This window comes from Quercus suber, unplaced genomic scaffold (genome assembly GCF_002906115.3).
Source record: "Quercus suber isolate HL8 unplaced genomic scaffold, Cork oak 2.0 scaffold_220, whole genome shotgun sequence".
Lineage (NCBI taxonomy): Eukaryota > Viridiplantae > Streptophyta > Magnoliopsida > Fagales > Fagaceae > Quercus > Quercus suber.
Genome location: NW_027069678.1, coordinates 491380 through 502431, shown reverse-complemented (window position 1 = coordinate 502431; position 11052 = coordinate 491380). Strand labels below are relative to the sequence as shown.

Sequence of the window (11052 nt, the reverse complement as noted above, 5' to 3'; positions counted from 1 at the left end):
ATAGAAGAATTGATACGAAAAGGGAAGTTGCAGAAGTTTATAAAGAAGGGAGAGTACAACAAATTCCGAGACAAAAACAAAGGCCAAAATGAGTCCTCGTCCAAGAGCGGAAGCCGTCAGTCCCAGCCTCCTCAAAATGTGATCGGGGAAATACAGACGATCGCAGGGGGGCCTATCACAGAAGGCTCGTTCAAATCACTTAAGAAAACACATCAACGACAGGTGAATAGCGTCCACATGGTACCCCCACCTAAGTACAGACGAACTGATCAGGATATGACCTTCAATGAGAATGACGCTAGAGGAGTGAAACAGCCTCATAATGACCTCTTGGTCATAATGCTCACCATAGAAGGGTTCAACACCAAAAGGATCCTCGTGGACAACGGTAGTTCTACTGACATCATTTACTTTCCTGCATTTCAGCAACTGAAACTGGATCCAAGAAGACTACGTCCGTTTGATTCCCCCCTCGTTAGCTTCAGCGGTGACAGGGTGTATCCCAAAGGCATAGTGACGCTGGCAGTAACAATGGGAACGTACCCGAAGCAGTTGACTCGTCAGATAGACTTCTTGGTAGTAGATCGTCCCTCGTCATATAATATCATTATTGGGAGGCCAACACTCAACAAGTGGAAGGCGTCCACATCCACCTACTGCCTAAAGGTAAAATTCCCAACTAAAAATGGTGTTGGTGAAGTTAAAGGAGACCAAGTTCTAGCTCGGAAATGCTACCAGGCTGTTTTAGCAGCTAAGGAAAACCACACGTGGACAATAGAAGAAAAAGAGGAAGAAAAGGTAGAGGCACTGGAAGCAGTGGAGCTGATCGAAGGGGAAGCAACGAAAACAACCAGAATAGGGACGACCCTTAGTCCTGAGATGAGAATGAAGCTCATTCAGTTTCTTAAGGAGAACTTAGATGTCTTTGCCTGGAGCCATGACGACATGCCAGGCATATCTCTAGAAGTCATCCAACACAGGTTGAATGTGGACCCAGAGAAGAAGCCCATCAAGCAAAGACGAAGAACCTTTGCGCCTGAGAGAGACCAAGCCATCACTGACGAAGTGAGTAAACTCTTGACTGCAGGCTTCATCAGGGAGGTATATTATCCAGATTGGCTTGCAAACGTCGATTTAGTAAAGAAAGCAAATGGGAAATAGAGGATGTGTGTGGACTTCACGGACCTAAACAAGGCCTGCCCGAACGACAGCTTTCCTCTTCCGAGAATAGACCAGCTCGTAGACTCTACGGCTGGGCACAAGCTATTGACGTTCATGGATGCGTTCTCAGGGTACAACCAGATAAAAATGGCTGATGAGGACCAAGAGAAAACCGCCTTCATTACTAGTCAAGGGCTCTATTGTTATAAGGTAATGCCATTTGGACTGAAGAACGCAGGAGCGACTTATCAGAGGTTGGTAAATAAAATGTTCGTCAAGTAGATAGGCAGGAATATGGAGGTGTATGTCGACGATATGCTCGTCAAGAGCAAGGAAGAGCTTGCACATCTGGACGACCTTAAGGAGACATTCGACACCCTCAAACAATACCAAATGAAGTTGAATCCTGGTAAATGTGTTTTTGGTGTTGCCTCCAGAAAATTCCTGGGATTCATGGTGTCTCAAAAAGGAATAAAAGCAAATCCTAAGAAGGTACAGGCCATAATCAATATGGCATCACCTAAAACCGTCAAGGAGGTCCAGAAGCTCACAGGCCGGATTGCAGCACTCAACAGGTTCGTCTCTAGAGCAACGGACAAATGCTTGCCATTCTTTAAGACCCTGAAGCAAGCCTTTGAATGGACCGACGAATGTGAAGCGGCATTCCAAGAGCTCAAACGTTACCTTAGCAATCCGCCACTTCTAAGCCCATCCAAAGAAGGTGAAAACTTGTATTTGTACTTAGCAGTATCATCTACAGCCGTCAGTGCAGCCTTAATCCGAGAAGAAGATAGGAAAAAGCTCCCAGTTTACTATGCAGCCAAGCTTTCCAAAGAGCTGAATCCAGGTACCCAAAAATAGAGAAAATCACGTTCGCATTGATAGTAGCCTCACGCAAGCTCAGGCAATACTTCCAGGCAAATCCAATCCTAGTGATGACAGACCAACCCATCAAGAAGTCTATGAGCAAGCCCGAAGCAGCTGGGAGGATGGTCCAATAGGCGATTGAACTCAGCCAATTCGACGTGGAATACCATCCCAGGACGGCCATTAAAGCACAAGCTTTGACAGACTTCATCGCCGAGTTTACCTATCCAGACGAGCCCAACCATGCCAGCAAGGACAAAACATGGGTAATGCAAACTGATGGCTCGTCAGCCCAAAAAAGAGGGGGAGTAGGGGTCGTCATAACCACTCCTGATGGAGAAGTATTGAGATATGGAGTTCAGCTAAAATTCCCAGCCACCAATAAGGAGGCTGAGTACGAAGGAATTCTGACAGGTTTAAGGCTCGAAAAAGAGCTTGGGGCCAGGAACCTGCTAGTCCAGAACGACTCAAAGTTAGTAATTGGGTAGATCAGAGGAGAATACGAAGTAAAAGAAGAAAGAATGCAGAAATACCTCAAGTTGACGAAGCACTTGACTCAAGAATTCGAAAAAGTGGAGTTCATCCAAATCCCGAGAAGCCAGAATATGGCCGCAGACGAAGTTTCAAAGATAGCCTCGTCGGAAGAAACAGAATTGAAAACAGACTTGATGATTGAGATACAAAAAAACCCCAGCATAGAAGAAATTTTAACATTCGCAGTCCAGGGCACAAGTAGTTGGATGACGCCCATCATGTCCTTCCTCCAGGATGGCCACCTACCTCAGGACGTAGATGAAGCCAGGAAGATTAAGAAGAGAGCCGCCAGATTCACAATTCTCAATGACACCTTATACAAGAGAGGTTTCTCCATGCCCTACTTGAGGTGCGTTGACGAAGGAGAGGCCGAATACATCCTAAGAAAGGTCCATAAAGGAATTTGTGGAGATCATGCAGGACTAAGATCCTTGGTGAGAAAGATTATGCGAGCAGGGTACTTCTGGCCAACCATGCAAGATGACGCATCAAGGTTTGTCAAGAAATGTGACAAATGTCAGAGGTTCGGGAATATTCAATGACTTCCATCAGAAAAGCTGACGACGATAACATCTCCATAGCCGTTTGCACAATGGGGAATCGACATCATTGGCCCTCTGCCTCAAGGCAAAGGTCAGGTAAAATTCTTGCTAGTTGCTATTGATTATTTTACTAAATGGGTTGAAGCAGAGGCATTGGCGACCATCATCGAGACCAGAATCCAGGGTTTCATGTGGAAGAATATAATTTGTAAGTTCGGGATTCCACGGACGATCATATCAGACAACAGACGATAGTTCGATAGCCAGGGTTTCAAAGACTTCTGCTCGGGCCTGGGCATCAAGAACCAGTTTTCATCACCAGGCCACCCACAGGCGAATGGACAAACGGAAGTGACGAACCGCACGTTGCTCAAGATCATAAAGACCAAACTGGACGATGCGAAGGGTGCCTGGCCAGAAGAACTGCCCAACGTCTTGTGGGCCTACAGAACCACAGCTAGAACCCCAACGGGAGAGACCCCCTTCAGACTTACCTATGGTACAAAAGCAGTGATCCCTGTTGAAGTAGGAATAACCAGCACCAGACAAGAAGCGTTCAATGAAGAAGACAATGACGACCTACTGCGAGTTGATCTAGATTGCCTTGACGAAGTACGAGACAAAGCCTTCATCAAGATGACGGAATACTAGAAAAAAATGACAGACTACTACAACAGAAGGGTGAAGCTCAGGCGACTCAACATAGGAGACCTCGTCCTGCGCAAAGTGACCCAAGCAACCAAAGACCCAACTCAAGGAAAGCTCGGCCCCATGTGGGAAGGACCATACAAAGTCATTCACTACTCCAAACAAGGTAGCTACCACCTGGAAACCCTAGACGGACAAAGGCTCCCAAGACCATGGAACATTGAACATTTGAAGAAATACCATCAGTAGATGTAATGGAAAGACGTATTCGTCATTAACAATCAATAAATGAATTATTCAGCCAATATTTTTGTACAAACAGGCCTGGTCCAGAAGAAACTAACAAAAGCAAAAAATGGCTAAGTAACAAGATTNCAGCCAATATTTGTGTACAAACAGGCTTGGTCCAGAAGAAACTAACAAAAGCCAAAAATGGCTAAGTAACAAGATTCTGCTTAGACGGATGTAAGTTACTAACGAAGAAATCCACCTAAAAGCCAAAAATGGCTAAGTAACAAGATTCCGCCTTGACGGATGTACGTTACTGACGAAGATGATATCACTAAGAGTAGTTAAAAAGCCAAAAATAGTTAAGTAACAAGATTCCGCCTTGACGGATGTACGTTACTGACGAAGATGATATCACTAAGAGTGGTTAAAAAGCCAAAAATGGCTGAGTAACAAGATTTTGCCTTGACAGATGTATGTTACTGACGAAGATAATATCACTAAGAGTGATTAAAAAGCCAAAAATGGCTAAGTAACAAGATCCCGCTTAGACGGATGTAAGTTACTAACGAGGGAATCCACCTAAAGCCGAAAATGGCTAAGTAACAAGATTGCGGCTAGATGGATGTAAGTTACTAACAAATATATACGCGCCAAATTGGCCAAATAATAAAATGCCAGAAGAAAAGGCTAAATGGAAGACTCCACCTTGACGGAAGTACGCTACTGACGGCTAAAAAACAAATATACGGTGCTACCAAGATGACAGACACGGCAAGCATGCATCAGATCGAAGAACGTGCAATCACGAATACGAGTAAGTGCCAAAGAAATAAAATTAAAGCCTGAAACTAGCAGGCAAATTACCGCTGTCTTTACAACTAAGAGCCCATAAACGTTGGGCTAAAAAAGTTGTCCTCAAAATAAATAAAATTGTTCAGCAAATAGATTTACAAAAAGAAACAAACGCCCAAAACATGACGGGCATCACAAAAAGAAAGAAATTTTTTCTAAGTGTCAAATTCGTCCAGAAGCGTCGTCGGCAGGGGGATCCTCGGTACGAGCGGCGTCATCAGGAGCGTCAACTGGAGCTTCGGTCTCAATGGCAGACGATTGAACAGCCTCGTTAGCCGCCATCTCTTGATCCACCTCTTCTAGATCCAATGCCTCCATGTTCACTCTGGATAGGTGCTTGACAAGGTATCTCCTCAGAAGCTCAAAACCCTTAAAATACCAACTGAGGAGCACGGTGTTGTACTCGTCAGTGGTCTGAAAGGCTGCTACTGATCTGGCTGCGATGGTCTTGAGGCTCTCTTTGGCTGTAATAATCTGCTCGTCCTTCTCAATGGTCAGTTGGCGCTCCACCCTAAGATTGTCTGTAAGCTTCTTTGCCTGCTCTCTTAAGGTATTCGCCGTACCCATGGATTCGATAAGGTCCTTCTTCAAGGCAAAATTCTTCATCTCCAATACCTCCACCCTAGAAGTTAGAGACTCCACCTTTGCCTCCTGAGTAAGATACTCAGAAGAAAGATGAAGACTCTCCCCCAGCACCTAAAAGAGAGTTAGAGGCATTTAAAAAAAAAAAAAAAAAACCTGAAGCAGAGGTACCTGAATGATCTTATGAACATGACCAGCGGCTACCCCACTAAGAGGGACACCAGACAAGGCCTTTAGGTCGGCAACTGTTACTACTTCATGGGCCCAGTCCACTGCCATTTTCTCGTCGTTCCAAATGGTAGGTGGACGAGAGTCAACCTTCTCCTTCTCCTTCCCCTTTTCAGATAGACGTGGCCTTTTAGAGATGGGAGTGCCACCTATCTCTTCCAGTGACGCAGTTGGAGAAGCTGTCCTTGTCATCTCTCCCACGGAAACGATCGGGTGGATAGAAGCAGGTGGAGCAACGGGAGTGCCTCTCCCGGTAACACGCACTGTCTTCTTGCCAAGGTTGGACAGCGGCTCATCTTTCTTCGACCTCATTTTTGCGTAGAGGTCCTTGTTAAACTTCATCGTCATCTCTGCCAGAAAATAGCAACATAAAAAAAAAAAAAAAAACAAACAAAGGAAGAAGGAAAGAAAAACGCTGATGGGTTCAACACTTACTTTTTTTTTCCTTCAATTTCAATGTTTCGCAAAACAAAAGAAGAAGTGTCCGGGCCGAGGTTGTAAAAAGCAAGCGTCCTCGGGTCTACCAAGTCGTCCCAGCTCTCAATTGACTGGGCGTATTCGATTGCTTGCTCAACTCGTTCCTTGTACCTGCTCTTGAGTTTAGGTCGTCTCTTCACTGCAAAAAGGACGCACCTAAGGTCGGGGTTCTCCACCGACGAAGCAACCTTGGAATGTCACCCCATTCCTAACTAGAGGGAGTCTCAAAGTCATCCCCAGACACAAAGAAAAATCTTGACTTCCAATATCTGAAGGACGAAGGCAGCCCTCTAATAATCCTGGTCCTCCTCTCTCAAGGAACCAGCTCATAATACCCATACTCCTTTGATTCTTTCAAACGATAAAGGTGGAGGAGTTCACCCACCTTAATCATATCCCCGTTAGCAGCCAACCATATCTCCATATAGTTGACTACTATTCTCCATGAATTAGGCATTAACTGCCCAGGGGCGATCCCAAAATGGTTCAGAAGTTCCATCAAGATGGGGAATCTAAGTCCACAGGTAAAGGCAGCCTCATAAAAGCACACCTCACGTGGGAAGAAATGACAAGCCCTATCCTCGTCACTAGGCCGACGAATGCGAACCCTTTCTGGAAATTGGAACCTATCCTTAAATCTACTCACCGTCTCGGCATCCAGCCCACAAACCTCTTCAAGGGCATAAAAAGCCCTAACGACACGAGGAGAAGAGACAGCCGTATCCCCCTCCATTGGATTGTCGCTAGACGACAACCCAGTCTCGAGATCACTGGATCTGACCTCAGACATTATCTTCTCCTTCCTCACCTGACCCTCGAACCAGTCAATTGATTGCCTAATTAAAGGCAACAATTCAGTCAATACCACACTAAGGCCACTACCCTCAAAAACAAAATTTTCAAAATCTGAGAAAGTGCCTAAAGCCCCCCCTAAGCGCGCAAAAAGAAAAGAAACCGAAGGACAAACAACTCTAACCTCAGAATTACCAACCATGAAAACCCAACAAAAGCGCAGAAAAGGAAAACAACACAACTGAATCACAGGTAAATTAAAAACAAAAAGAAGCAGGAAAAGAGAAAATTAGGAACAATACCACAGCGAAACCAAGAAAGGAAAAGCAAGAGGGAAGGAGAAACACACCTTAATCAATGGCGGATTGAGGAAGCTCTGCTTAACCAGCGTACCAACTCAAAGAAAAGTAGCAAGAAAAAGCTAAAGAAAAGTAACTATTGAAATGTGAAGAAGAAAAATGAGGAGAGAAGGAAGTTAAAAGTAAAAGCTCGAAAAACGGAAAGACCGGCGGGAAACCCAATAGTCTCATCACTTGGGACATTAATTGTACCAATCAGCGCGCGCCACGTAAGCCACGATCTGTGAAGTGCCGTCGCTTCGCACTTAATACGGAGCAGAACCCCAAGAGTCATTTACAACTTGTAACCTTTCATATTCTATGATCATCACTAAAACGACGAACACAGAATCGGGGGGCAGCTGACGAGACTGATAAGTACTGATGAAACTGGCAAGTCTATCCTATGTGGACGAGTCCTTCAATATGGACGAATATACCCTTAGGACAGACGACGTAGAAGACAACACTACTGACGAGGGTATCCAGGCCATTTAATACAATCAACTAAACGGTTATACCTCCAACTGTATGAACCGTTTGAAGACATTGATGCCTCATTACACAGCCCCAAAACGTTACCAAAAGGAGCATTAAGACCTCCATAACTGCTCCAACGGCTAGAGACCATGAGAGCATATATAAAGCCCACACACTCCCACGAAGAAGGGAGAGAGATATACAAGTAAGAAGGGAGATTTTTTCTTTGATTTCTGTTCATCTTATATTGTTTTACTTTGAAGAGAGTTTCATATAATGACTTTGGCATCGGAGACATTGTGGCAGGCACCACACCGGTGACCATCGGTGAAAGTTGAAGGATCACCTCCATCCGACGAACATTACTGACGAGCTTACACTCATCATCATTGATTTATTCCTTTTTCATATATAGTAAAACTACAACTAAAATATTTTACCCATTCACAATTCAATTCTAATAATTAAAAATTATATATATTTTTGAGTTAATTAGATAGGATGATTTTTATTTATGATTTATAAAAATTAGATTTATCAACTTTGTATTGACATCTTATGAGCTTATTTACAAATTTTTACAATCTTATATCAAATCTATACATTTATACACACACACACTTAAGTAAATGAACTCCCGTTGATAGGTTTGTTCATGACCAAATTATTATGTTTGAGTTTACTTCTTTTATTAGTCAAACAACTCAAACCTAAACTTGAATTTGAACTTAACTTGTTTGCTAAAAAAACTATACTCATTTAAGGCCCTACTTCCATTCACTATTTCATCTTGCTCTTCCTAACTATCTTTGTTCTTGACTTAGGTTGTACATGTGGGCTTTGAGGGGTTGGGCACTCAGTATTTCTCTTTCTTCCAATAAAGAGAAAGTTTATTAGACATAAAAAATTTGAAACCTACTGATATGGCAAATTGTTAGTGATAGGTAAAAAAGTGATACTATTGGTAGAGTTAGATGAGAACTAGTACTAACTTGCCAACTCAACTGTTATAAAAATTGTTGTCAATTTTGTGTGGGTATGTAACAGTGCTCTAGAATAAAAATTCAGCTCGCAAATAAAGGAAAAATAAAAACTAAAAAATTGGAGCATTCGTAGCAGCCGTTGCAAAAATTACGTCATTTTGCCACACCAAAAGCCTACTTTATTATTTTACCACATCATTTTATAATATCTCATTTATCAGATGTTCTATATTTTTACCACTTCATTTAAATATTGTTTCTTAATTCTTTTTAATTTTTATTTTATTATTTCTTTATTATTTGTTCAACAGTAATATTTGTTCCTACAATAGTCATATTTTCAAATCTCATCAATTCTAACGGTAACATTTTCAAACAATACTCTTAATTCTTTTTTTTTTTTTTTTGAGAAACCGGACTAGGTAATAGCATGGGCTTTATTGAAAGAACCTCAATGGGCATCAAATGAAACTAGAGGCACAATGTCAGCTGGGATGTAATCCAGCCACACTTGCTGCCCTGTACAAAGTTTGGCCTTTTTTGCTAAAGCATCAGCCATAGTATTACATGCATGACAAAATTCTGAAAACTAGAAATACTCTTAATTCAACAATACTCTTAATTCAATTGTCATATTTTTAAAAATTAATATTTTCTTAAACATTTTTAAAAAAAAATTAAAATTAAAATAAAAAAACTTAGAACCTGTCACCTTCAAAAAAAAAAAAAAAAACACATTGAACCTGTCACTGAGTGAGAGCAAATGGGCAAAAGAAGCTGTCTCTTGTATCAAAGAACTCAAACTGATCAAAACAAGACCTATCCAGAAACCAAGAACTCAAAAAGATATTGACTTTGAACAAACCACAAGGCTAGATAACAAAACTTAAGCACAAACAGGTTCTGAGCACAACGGGGCTATATAGAACAACAAGTAACGCATGCACCCAGATAATACCAAATACCAAGGCTCATATCAAAAGCCAAAACATATGCAATCTAAAAGCCAACCTGTCAAGTTGAAGTTGTTTCAATTGAACTAAACTACCAATGTAGTCCATAGAAAACTTACACAAATAACTCATATCCAATAACATTAACTCACACAGAACCCATTGAATTAAACATAGTTGAGCTTACCACTTCCTTGATGACAAATGGTACTTAAATTTAACACAACAAAACAATTGGCTAATAGTAAACTTAACACAACAAAACAACATAGCCAATGAGTTTTAATGGTAGCTTCATAAAAACAAAATGAAACAAATAAACCAAATCAAAAGTTTTAATGGCAACTCCATAAAGAAGAGGAGGCAAATAAACAAAACCAAAAGTTTTCATGACTCTCCTTGTAATTGCCATAAATGTTTAACGAGATTCATTTGGAGTTGAGAATGAACTTCTCGATCCCTAATGCATTAATGAACTTGAATGAACTCTGTAAATTCATTTGTTGGCTCACGTGACATTGGTGTACATGAAATCTCATCAATTTGTTCATAATCTAAGTCCACTGCTTCAACTTTATCTCGCTCATCTTCAATAATCATGTTATGAAGAATTATGCATGCTTTCATAATGTCTTGTAGTGTTTCATGATAGAAAAACCATGCAAGTCCACGTACAATTGCAAATCGTGCTTGAAGCACTCCAAATGCGCATTCTACATCCTTCCTATATGCTTCTTGAGCTTTTGCAAATAATTCTCTTTTTGCTCCTAGTGGCCTTGGGATTGTCTTCACAAATGTTGACCATTGTGGATATATGCCATCGGCAAGATAGTATCCCATTGTGTAATCATGACCATTGATTGAGTAATTAACTGTAGGAGCACATCCTTGTGCAAGCTCAGAAAATACATGAGATCGCTCCAACCAATAATATCATTATTTAACCTAGGTAACCCAAAAAATGAGTGCCATATCCAAAGATCATATGAAGCCACTGCTTCCAAAATAATACTCGGCTCATGAATATGACCACAATAAATCCCTTTCCATGTAGTTGGACAATTTTTCCATTTCCAATGCATGTAATCAATACTTCCTAACATACTTGGAAATCCACGGTTTTGGCCATGGGCTAACAATCTAGTGATGTCTTCATTGTTTGGTGACCTCAAGTATTCCTCTGAAAAAATAGCAACAACTGCTACAAAAATTTTTTTCATACTGGTTATTGCAATGGTTTATGCTATTCTCACATATTTATCCATAAAATCAGCTGCTACTCCATAAGCAAGCATCCTAAGTGCAGTGGTCATCTTTTGAAGGGGAGATAGACCAAGCTTTTTGGCAGCATTTCTTTTTTGGGTAAAGTAAGGTTCATGAGCTT

General features: G+C 41.4%; 1 pseudogene; it reads right to left on the bottom strand.

The window, feature by feature from the left end:
- Nucleotides 1-10136: 10136 nt before the first annotated feature.
- LOC136070237 (uncharacterized) overlaps nt 10137-11052 on the bottom strand; it is a 7541-nt pseudogene continuing 6625 nt past the window's right edge.